Genomic DNA, 10,388 nt, shown 5'->3' on the forward strand with positions numbered 1-10,388 from the left:
AGGCAGCAGGACAGAAGCCTTGCAGACTCATCCAGCACTAACTACACTGTGCGATTCCACAGGGCACAACCCAGGGCGGCAGCGGACACTTAGCTTAGACAACCAATGTGCTAACGCGCTTTGAGAGACACGTGCGAGATGCCCAGACGGCGACAGGAGGAGGAAGACGAGGAGGATCGCGGTTGGACCGAGGAATGGACGCGGCACGTCCCGCCCCTGCTCCCCCAGGACCCCCGGAGCTCACAAGTCCCAGGGGAGCCCCATCCGGAGCAGCCGGCCCTGCCCTCCAGCCCGGCCCATCCACCTCGGGGAGGCGCTCAAACCTTCCCGGTCGCTCTCCCGCGGGGCCCGGGGCGGGCTACCCGAAGCCCCGCTCTCCAAGGGCCGCAGGGTCCACAACCGCCTGCAGGCCCGCAGACGCAACACCTACCCCGTCGAGACTAGCTGACAGGCCCCGGGCTCCCGAGGCTCCGGTCCGGGGGCTGCTCCTCCGGCGCGCTCCTCTCTCGGGTCCCTCCGCTGCGCCTCCCGAAGCCACTGGGACCGAGGAGCCGGCTCTGGGCCTACGGCACAAACTCCCTTCAGGCCCACGGCTCTCCCGGAAACTCGCTATGCCGCGCGCTGCAGACGGTCGGGCACTGCACCGCCGCCGGCCGCTCGGCCACTCCGGCCCAGGCCGCGGGCTCCGCAGCTCGAGCTCGGGGGTCCCACTTCCAGCCTCCGCCCGGCCTGCGCGAACCCTCACCCGAACAACTCGCTCGCGCTGGCTGCCGGCCGGGACGGACGGCGCCCAGCCCCGCAGGCCCCGAAATGCTCGCCCACAACAGGCCAAGTCGAGGGAACCACGACCAGCGGACACCAGGGCACACACAGGAAGCGACGGCGGCGCGGCGACGAGGCGTTGCGCCAACACGCACAAACCGTGAGGCGCACCTGCGCAGGAGGACGCCGGAAGTCCGCCTGCCAAAGCCCGACCGGGGAGCGGGACAAGTGCCAGGACTCTATTTCCCAGAAGTCTCCGCGCCGTCCAGTTAGTGAGCGACTTAAATGTCTTCAAGTCATCTGGCCGTGAAGAGCTGCTGGGCTGCGACGGTGGGCCGTCTGGACCAGGGACTCAATTGCCCATTTGTCTTAACTCCTGTTAGGGATCAAGGAAAGCTGTGGCCTCAAGCGGGGGCTGTGTGATGGCCTCCAGGGTCCCTGGTCCTTTTCCTGCCCTGAGACATTTCGGGTTACATCTGAGATTCCCCCACCGCCAGGAGAGGGGAAGGAGTGTATCATGTTCGCTTAACTGAAACGCTACAACTTTCCTTCAAATCCTAGGATACAATAAATGCCCAGCCATGATACAAACTAATATTACCCACGGAAAGAAAAGAAAATAGAAATTGTAGCTGTTTACACAGCCAACACGATAAAAACTGTACGAAGATCAGATACCAGGGATCTTACCTCTTAAAGAGGATACCGTTTATGTGAGGTAAAAATATCATTTTTCAAAAATGGAATCATAAGGGTAATGATTTATCACTATTTGGGGGGTGAAATAATATAACTGTGTTTTTGGCCAACTGTTCCTTAAAAGCTGCTAGGGGAAAAGTTAAAAATAAAATCTCCAGGGACTTCCCTGGCGGTACAGTGGTTAAGACTCCTAGGTTCCACTGCAGGGGGTACGCGTTTGATTCCTGGTTGGGGAACTAAGATCCCGCATGCTGCGCAGTGCAGTCCCATTAATTAAGTAAGTAATTAATTAACAAACAAAATAAAAAAAATAAAATCTCCCGCCAACCGAGAAAATCCTCTCCACAAATGTAGACGTAAAGAAAACGGTTTTACTGTTGAATAACCATTAAACCAGACTGTTGTGCACCACAGGCGAAGCACTAATGTTTGTGCAAATGAAATCAACCTCACCTTTTTTTTTTTTATAGCTCAGCAGATAAAATCTGTTGCATACATGTTCTCAAGATAAACGGGAACTTGTCTCATGTGAAAAGACTTGACACCACCATAAAAATGGCATACATTCTTTCAGAGTATATCCTAAATTCACCTGGTAATCTCGGTGGCTGTCCATGCTAGTTAATACCCTTTATCCAAAGGAGAAAGACCACTGCTCCTATCTCTAGGATAAGCAGGTACTTACAGCTCAGAGCAAAGTGCCTACCACCTAGCCTAAACTCCCCCGGTGACAGAGATAAAGAAGATAGCTCTCAGGTCCTTAACAAAGACATTCCTGGGTTGTAATGCTGGCAAGAGACTGATTTAGCTTTTAAAAAGATTTAGATACTTACTAAAGGGACAGATGAACTATTTATATTACAAGCGTCTTGAGGAAATCCTCTAAAAACGGAAATAAGAAGTGATGATTCGTCCAAATGAATAAGCACATAACCCATTCCTGATTTCCCCAGCTGAACTGCCACATTACATTGATCCTGCACAAAATGCGTGCTTCTCCAAAATTGCTCTTGGAAGTGGCTGCTTAGAGCCAGGAATGGTCTTTTCCGGTTCTTGCTGCTGCTGACTGTGGCCTCTGCCTGAATTCTCACCGATGAAATGCTGCTCCTGTGGGAATGACAGCGACCACACCTCCTCTGAGCCAGAGCCTGGCAAACCTCCAGGGTGCATTTCTCGCCTTTTCCATTTTCAGCACGTAAAGACGTCAGCTACACGGAGTACCTTGCTTGGAAGCACCGTGGGTGGGCAGCGCGCCCATCAGCCCGCCACCAGGCCTCCAGTTCTCAGCTCACCCACGTGCACCGACCGGGTCTCAGCAGAACACTGGGGTGGCCTGTGAACCCCAGCTGCTGTGCCCACCTCAACACCTCACTCTATCCCTTCAGCCCAGGGACATGCTGGGCTCCCCAGCCCCCTGCCCTGTACTTTGCCCTGGACACTCTCTGGAAGTATTTCTATTACCAGTTGTCTTGAGGAAAAGCCCTAAAAAAGGGAATAAGTACGGAGTCATCCCAATGAATAGGATGTCCAGCAGTGAGCTGATGTCCCTCACGACTCACCCCTCTCTCCAAAAGGTGAAAAACCGTCATTTCATACATTTCCCCCTTTTTAAAGCTGTTTTAAGCTAGGAGGGTAAACCTGGACCCTGCGACTGCACCTTGACCAGAAGCAGCAACGGCCACCTTTTCGTTTGGTTTCCTTAGGATCTCTTCATATATATGGATATTTACAATACAAAGCTTTCTGCTTGTGTATCTGCATCTCTATTAACTACAGATATTTCCCCTATTTTGTCAGTTCTCTATTTCTACTGAAGTATAGTTGGTTTGCAAGGTTTCAGGTGTACAGCAAAGCGATTCGGTTACATGTATTTATGTAAGAATATATGTATTCTTTTTCAGCCTCTTTTCCATTATGGGTTATTATAAGGTATTGAACAAGTTCCCTGTGCTACACACTAGGTCATCACTGTTTATCTATTTTACATATACAAGTGTGTATCTGTCAATCCCTGTTCTTTATCTTTTTAACTTTTTACTCTCACATTCTCTTATACACACACTTTAAAAAGTATGTTGTGTCAAATCTTTCACTTCCACTTCATACTTTTCATCTGCTTTGACACTGTACTTGAAGAAGCCTTTCCCATCATGCATTTCCTAAGTACTTACCTGTGTTTTCTCCTGTTTATTTTTGGTCTCTTAACATAGCAATTTTATGATGATAACTGGCACCCATCTTCAGGATTTGTAAAATCCTTTTCCTCTTAAAGTCTCTCAGCCATTTTTTTCAACACTAACTCATCTACCACAACCGGGAAACGCAACGTTTAAGAAGAAAACTCAAGTTTGTAATCTAACAGAAAAGGACAGGTTCTTCTTTGAAGTTCAGCGACACGTCTTAATTTGAAGGCAGGGGAGGGACTTCCCTGGTGTTCCAGTGGTAACGAATCCGCCTTCTAATGCAGGGGACGCGGGTTCGAAGCCCGGGAACCCTGGTCCGGGAGCTAATATCCCACACGCCACGGGGCAATTAGGACCGTGTGCCGCAACTAAGACACGACGCAGCCTAAGAGAAATAAATATTTTTTAAAAAATAGAAATAAAAAAATAAAGGCAGGGGAAGCAGGAAAGCGACCGTCACATGTGAATTCCTTCTTATTCAAAATACAGGTCGTAGCAGCTTGCTTGGGCTGCGTCACCAAGTACGACAAACTGGCGGGCTTAAGCAACACAAATGCACTGTCCGACATTTACGCAGGTTGGAAGTCTGAGATCAAGGTGTCAGCAGGGTTGGTCCCCTCTGAGGGCCGTACGGGAGGATGTGCTCCAGGCTTCCCGGTGGAGAGGGCGGTTTCCTCACCAGCACATGCACTATGCATGTACCAGGTAGGTGCCTGGGCTTAACTCTGATCCCAGGGCTGCTTATCCACGGCAGCACCGGGCTGCTGGAGGGGTTGTCACGGACGCGTTGGCAGGAGGATTGGAGGCTGACACAGACGTCCGCTCAGCTGTGGACCCATGGCCTGGCCACAGCCCTGCCACAGGATGCCTGGGTGAAATCCAGGTCACGGGTCACCTCCCTCCTTCTTATTTCATTCAACGATGCCTTGAAGCCCCCCTACTGCACCAGCCTGGGTGGCACGTCCCACCCAGAGATTTCCAAATCTGAAGCATGTCAATTGAGAAAGTTAAAATTAGGCCCTAGCTCAGTGCTGTGGAATTAGAATATGTGAGGCTGGGTCCAGGCATCTGTGTTGTAATGTTTTCTCCACGTGACTCTCATGCCGAAAGGATTGTATTGACAAAGCACTTCTGCTTCACTCTACTGATATTTCTGTACTAGAGCTACAGCCGTTGTTATATTAAACTGCATCCACAGGAGGAAAAGAGAGGAGGAGAGGTGATAGTTTTGCTTGTCTGCAAACACGCTGTTACTGAACCAAACTTGGGTCCACTCGCCCGCACGCGCTAAAGCCAATCTACTGACACCGGGTCACGGTGAAGGAAAGTGCCGCGTTTATGGCAGGGCAACAAGCAAGGGGTCCAGGTATCTAGGGCTCAGAAGGCCCCCACTCCCCAATGGCTTTCAGGGAAAGGTGTTTACAGATGGGGTGAGGCTGTTGGTGGGAATGTACACTGGTGCTGCCACTATGGAGAACAGTGTGGAGGTTCCTCAAAACACTAAAGCTAGAGCTACCGTACGACCCAGCAATCACACTCCTGGGCACAGACCCAGAGAAAACCATAATTCAAGAAGACACATGCACCCCAATATGTATAGCAGTACTATTTGCAATAGCCAAGACATGGGAGCAACTTAAACGTCCATCGCCAGAGGAATGGATAAGGAAGACGTGGTACATACATGCAATGGAATACTACTCAGCCATAAAAAAGAATGAGATGATGCCATTTGCAGCAACATGGATGGACCTAGAGATTATCATACTAAGGGAAGGAAGTCAGACAGAGAAAGACAAATACCATATGATATCACTTCTATGTGGGATCTAAAACAATGATACCCATGAACTTCTTTACAAAACAGAAACAGACTCACAGACATAGAAAACAAACTTATGGTTACCAAAGGGGAAAGGTGGGGGAGAGGAATAGATCAGGAGGTTGGGACTAATGTACACACACAACTATATATAAAATAGGCAATCAACGAGGGCCTCCTGTATAGCACAGGGACCTCTACTCAATATTCTCTACTAACCCAGGGAGTCCCCTGCTGGCGCAGAGCTTACGATTCTGGTCTTTCACGGTCGTGGCCCGGGTTCAATACCTGGTCAGGGAACTGAGATCCTACAAGCCACACAGCGCGACGAGAAAAAACAAAATTTTGTAATAACCTAAATGGGAAAACAATCTGAAAAAGAAAAGGTATCTGTGTACATATAACTGAATCCCTTTGCTGTACACCGGAAACTAACACAACATTGTAAACCAACTATAGTCCCAAAATAAAATTTAAAAAATGTTTAAAGTGAATTACAAAGGAGTGGGGTGAAGGAGGGGAGGTTGAGGGGTGTGTGGTCAGCTTGTGGACATTCTTCCGATTGGTTGGTGGTGACGTAATTTGAGGTCAACATCATCAACCTTCTGGTTCCGGCTGGTCTGGGGTGTACGTGCTTGTGGGCAGCATGCAGTTCACTTCTTCCACCTGCTGGGGGCTTCAGTCTGCAAAACAGCTCCAAGGACGAGGCTCAGAACAGTATCTACAGCCCTTGAGGAAGAAGGAAAGGTCCTTGACTTTGTTTAATGGCTACACTAGTATTATTTGGTCATTTTGGACTCTTTTCCTTTCTTTTTGCACTTTCTCCCTTCTCTGATTAAATTGTCCGTTTCGAACTCAGGGAAGGCTAGGAGGCTAAAATTTTCTAAAGACAAGAAGCAGGCAGAAGACATGGGGAGAATTCGTCCCATGAAGGCCCCACAAGGTCCTGCTCACTTACAACATCAGATTCGATCTGGGCTGTTTACGCCGTTTTTGGACAACATACCAACACATCTTAAGATGGGTCCCACCCGACTTTAGCACATTTGGACAAGGTGAGGTTGGGTGGGATTATGCAAATCCAGATCTGATGACTGGATAAAGTAATCAGGTTATTTCACAGTATACAAGAGAAATTTTCACGGGGACAGAATACCAACCTTCTAAGATTTGAAAGCCTCTTAACCAAGAGGGAGAGTGAACTTCTGTTCTGTTATACAAGGACCCAATCAGCGGTGATGGTTGAAAGCACGATGAATGCAAATCTGAACTCATTTGCCTCCTAACGATGGAACGTCTACAGCAGAGGGACACAGGTCCTCAAGCAGCAGTGCTTTTCCCAGCAGTGCGGGCCCTGAGGAGAGCCGGGCTGTGGCAGCTCTGGAGGACCTCAGACGCTCTTTGCATGGCCTCTGAGACCTAGAACATCTCAGAAAGTCCACGAGTGCAAACCAAAGGGACACTCAGTCCCTGCACCTTGGATGAATTGATCTGACTCTACGTATGCATTGCTTGGGCTAATTAGAAATATGTAAGTGATCAAAAGACAAACTAAAACTCTGGGCACATCCTGAACAACAGAGATACTTCTCATCAAAGTCCAAACAATAATTCAAAAGCAAGATTCAGAGCCAAAATGTGGAAACAACCCAAGCGTTCATTGACAGATGAATGGATAAAGAAAATGTAGTGTGTGTATTCATACAACAGATATTATTCATCCACAAACAGGAAGGAAAGTTTCTAATTGATAGAAAGAGGATTTAGGTATTTTTCAATGATTGTTTGACATTTCTTTGTATAAACAGTGAAAATTCAACAATTCCACTTGTAAGAGGAAAGGTTAGTGTTTCTTTGTAGAAACAGTTAAGTCTCAGCAGTAGAGGCATAAGCACACACATGCACACACAGTAAACAGAAATACCGCCCCACTCTCTCCCCCTAGTCTGATCCCCCGATGAGGCCTGCTGAGTCTCCCTCCGAATATATGGAACCTGTTGACTTCTCTCCATCTTCTCAGACATCGTCTTCCTGCACTACCACGCCAAATTCCTAACCGTATCTGGGTCTCCCGACTTCCACTCTTGCTGAATCCCCACCCCATCCATTTCTACAGCAGCCAACATCAATTGTTTCCCTTTCAGTGCAAACTGGATCACGACACCTCTCATTCATTGCTTTCCCACTGCACTTGGCATACATCTGAACTTCTTCAGACCCAGGGTTTTATTTCCTTCTCACTCACTGTGTACTGTCCACACTGGCTTTGGGGTCTAGGAAGGAAATTTTGACACAGGCTACCACACGGATGACACTTGAAGACATTATGCTAAGTGGATAGGCCAGATACAAATGGACAAATGTTACATGAATCCACTTCGGTGACAGCCCCAGAGAGGTCAAATTCGTGGAGACAGAAAGTGGAAGGGTGGGTGTCAGGGGTTGGGGGGGGTTGGGGAGTCAGTGTTTACTGGGGACAGAGTTTCAGTTTGACAGCATGAAAACATTCTGGAGACGGACAGTCAGGATGGTTGCACAACAATGAGAATTCTTTATTTTTTTTCTTAAGAGTTTTGTTTTACTTATTATTGGCTGCGTTGGGTCTTCTTTGCTGTGTGCAGGCTTTCTCTAGTTGCAGCGAGGGGAGGCTACTCTTCGCTGCGGTGCACGGGCTTCTCATTGCGGTGGCTTCTCTTTACGGCGGAACACGGGCTCTAGGCGCACGGGCTCAGTAGTTGTGGCTCGCGGGCTGAGGAGTTATGGCTTGCGGGCTCAGTACTGGTGGCGCACGGGCTAAGGTGCTCCGCGGCATGTGGGATCTTCCCGGACCAGGGCTCGAACCCGTGTCCTCTGCATCGGCAGGTGGATTCTTGACCACTGTGCCACCAGGGAAACCCAACAATGTGAATTCTTCATGTCACTCAACTGTACCCTTAAAATGGGCAAATTTCATGTGATGCAAATTTTATCACAATAAAAAAAGAGAGAAGGGAGGAGGGAGGGAGGGGGGGAGGGAGGCAGGGAGGGAGGGACGGAGGGAGGAAGGAAGGAAGGAAAAGCAAGACTCAGACCCCCAGGCGAGGTGTGGAAGCATGAGTTGGGAAGTTCAGAAGAAGCTTCTAGTGACACTGCACGATCCCGAGTGGGCTATTTTCTTCTCTGCATCTCGGCTACCGTGTACTTCCTACCCTCATAGAAAAATAACCTGTCTTGAACTGAAGATTTTCCCGTTTAGGCTTTTCTACATGTGATATTTTTATTCAGGTAGTGAAATCTCTGGGACAACAGTGATAGTACATTCTCAAAATTCTGATAAGTAGACGAGAACTTCTTAATTGGAATCGAGGGGCAGGCTTTGGACAATCCATGGACTTTGTGAAATCCAAAGGTGCCCTTTTTGTGTGAGAGTGTGTGTGTGTGTGTGTGTGTGTGTGTGTGTGTGTGTGTCTGTAGACACCCGTTGAAGGGTGCGTGAGCACGTGTAGTTCTGTATGATTTTAGCTTCTCAAAATGCCTCTTGGACTCAAAGGTGCCTGAGGGTAGCGGACGTGTGCTCCCCCACTACAGAATTCTGAACACAGTGCCAGTAAACACTGAGCAGAAGAGCTTTGCAGAATTCCATGTTTTAACGTAACTTTTTAATCCAGTGAGTCAAGGTACCTGGGATATTTTTTTACATACTTATCTCACTCTTATAAGGCTGAACCGTTGCTGCTTCCCCTAAGTCTCCTTGTCCCTCTCCCCACTCTCCCACCAGCCCGTGGAAAAGGAATGGGAGGGAGGGGGAGAGTCCAGCAGGGAGAGGACAGCGCACCTGCTGGGAAGCGGTAAAGCGGGGTCTGGACACCTTGAGGGGGGTTTGCAGGACGGGCAGAGGTTGGGTCAGTGGCAGGAGATACCATTTACCCCTGATCTCTGGGACAAGTGTACACATAGGTCTGACAGTTACTTGTGATTTCCTTCAAACTGCTTGCCAGGTTGGAATGACGGATGATGACATCAGAGGCTTCCGACCTTCCTGATTGGAAGGACCAGACTCCGTGGTGCTCGGCAACAGTAGTAGACAATAGCATCTGGCCAGAGCTTCTCTCCTCTGCCAGTTGCCCCGCAGCTTGGAGAAGGGACGACCACTCGTGTTTAGCCCAAGTCCAGAACAAGAGTTGGGACAAAGCAGAGTCTAGGCTTCGAGGAAGGGAGGAGTTTGGGAGACATCATGGACAATCGTCCACCGAGTTCCCAGGCTGAGGACGAGACCTGCCAGCCCAGCTCCTCAGGGTACCCCCTGGAGGTGACTGTCTATGAAGGAATCCCAGGACCGTCAGGTGAGGGAGCTGGCACGAGAAGGAATTGCAGAGGCTTGACCGGCAAGGAGGAATGGGTACAGAGGTCGGGAAAGAGCCCCTGCGAAAGGTGCCTACGAAAGAAAGGAGACATTCGGAAAGCCAGGGATTGAGGGAGGAGAGCACAGGAGCTGGGGACACGGAACACCTGGGGAGCAAGAAAGAGGTTAGGAGACGAGATCCAAGGATGAGAGGAGGGAAGAGAGGAAACAAGGGGAGGGTTCTTTTTTTCTTTTTTCCCCTGGTGGGAGAAATTATCTACCATGAGAAAGAGTTTCGAGGACAGGAAGCTGGAAGATGACAAAAGGAGTCAGGGGAGGGATCGGTAGATATGGACAGAGAAAGATGGAAAGATGACTTGGGGCAAGGTCAGCGGTCTGGGAGACTGGAAAGCACGGGGGTGCTTCAGGGGGGAGGCAGAGTCGGGGTGGGGTTGGGTGGTCACCAGTGGCTGAATTCCCAAGACGAGAGCGTCATACTGTAGTCTCTTCTCCTTCCTCAGCCCCCTGGGCCGGCTGCACCTCCCCGCCTCAGCGCCCTGGCGGTAAGAGGAAGAGGTCAGTGGCGTTCAGAGCGGAGGTG

The 10,388-nt window shown here is 49.5% G+C and overlaps 1 protein-coding gene across 9 annotated transcripts in view; it reads right to left on the bottom strand.

Annotated features, from left to right (window-relative positions):
- The window catches only part of ZNF12 (zinc finger protein 12), a 138,983-nt gene extending 138,059 nt beyond the window's left edge, over nt 1-924 (bottom strand). For all 9 annotated transcript variants that reach the window (XR_009535088.1, XR_009535087.1, XR_009535089.1 and 6 more), the window contains exon 1: nt 431-924. The gene's annotated coding sequence lies outside the window, so the exon portion shown is untranslated. The remainder of the gene's footprint in view (nt 1-430) is intronic.
- Nucleotides 925-10,388: the final 9,464 nt, after the last annotated feature.

Source organism: Lagenorhynchus albirostris, chromosome 15 (genome assembly GCF_949774975.1).
Source record: "Lagenorhynchus albirostris chromosome 15, mLagAlb1.1, whole genome shotgun sequence".
Lineage (NCBI taxonomy): Eukaryota > Metazoa > Chordata > Mammalia > Artiodactyla > Delphinidae > Lagenorhynchus > Lagenorhynchus albirostris.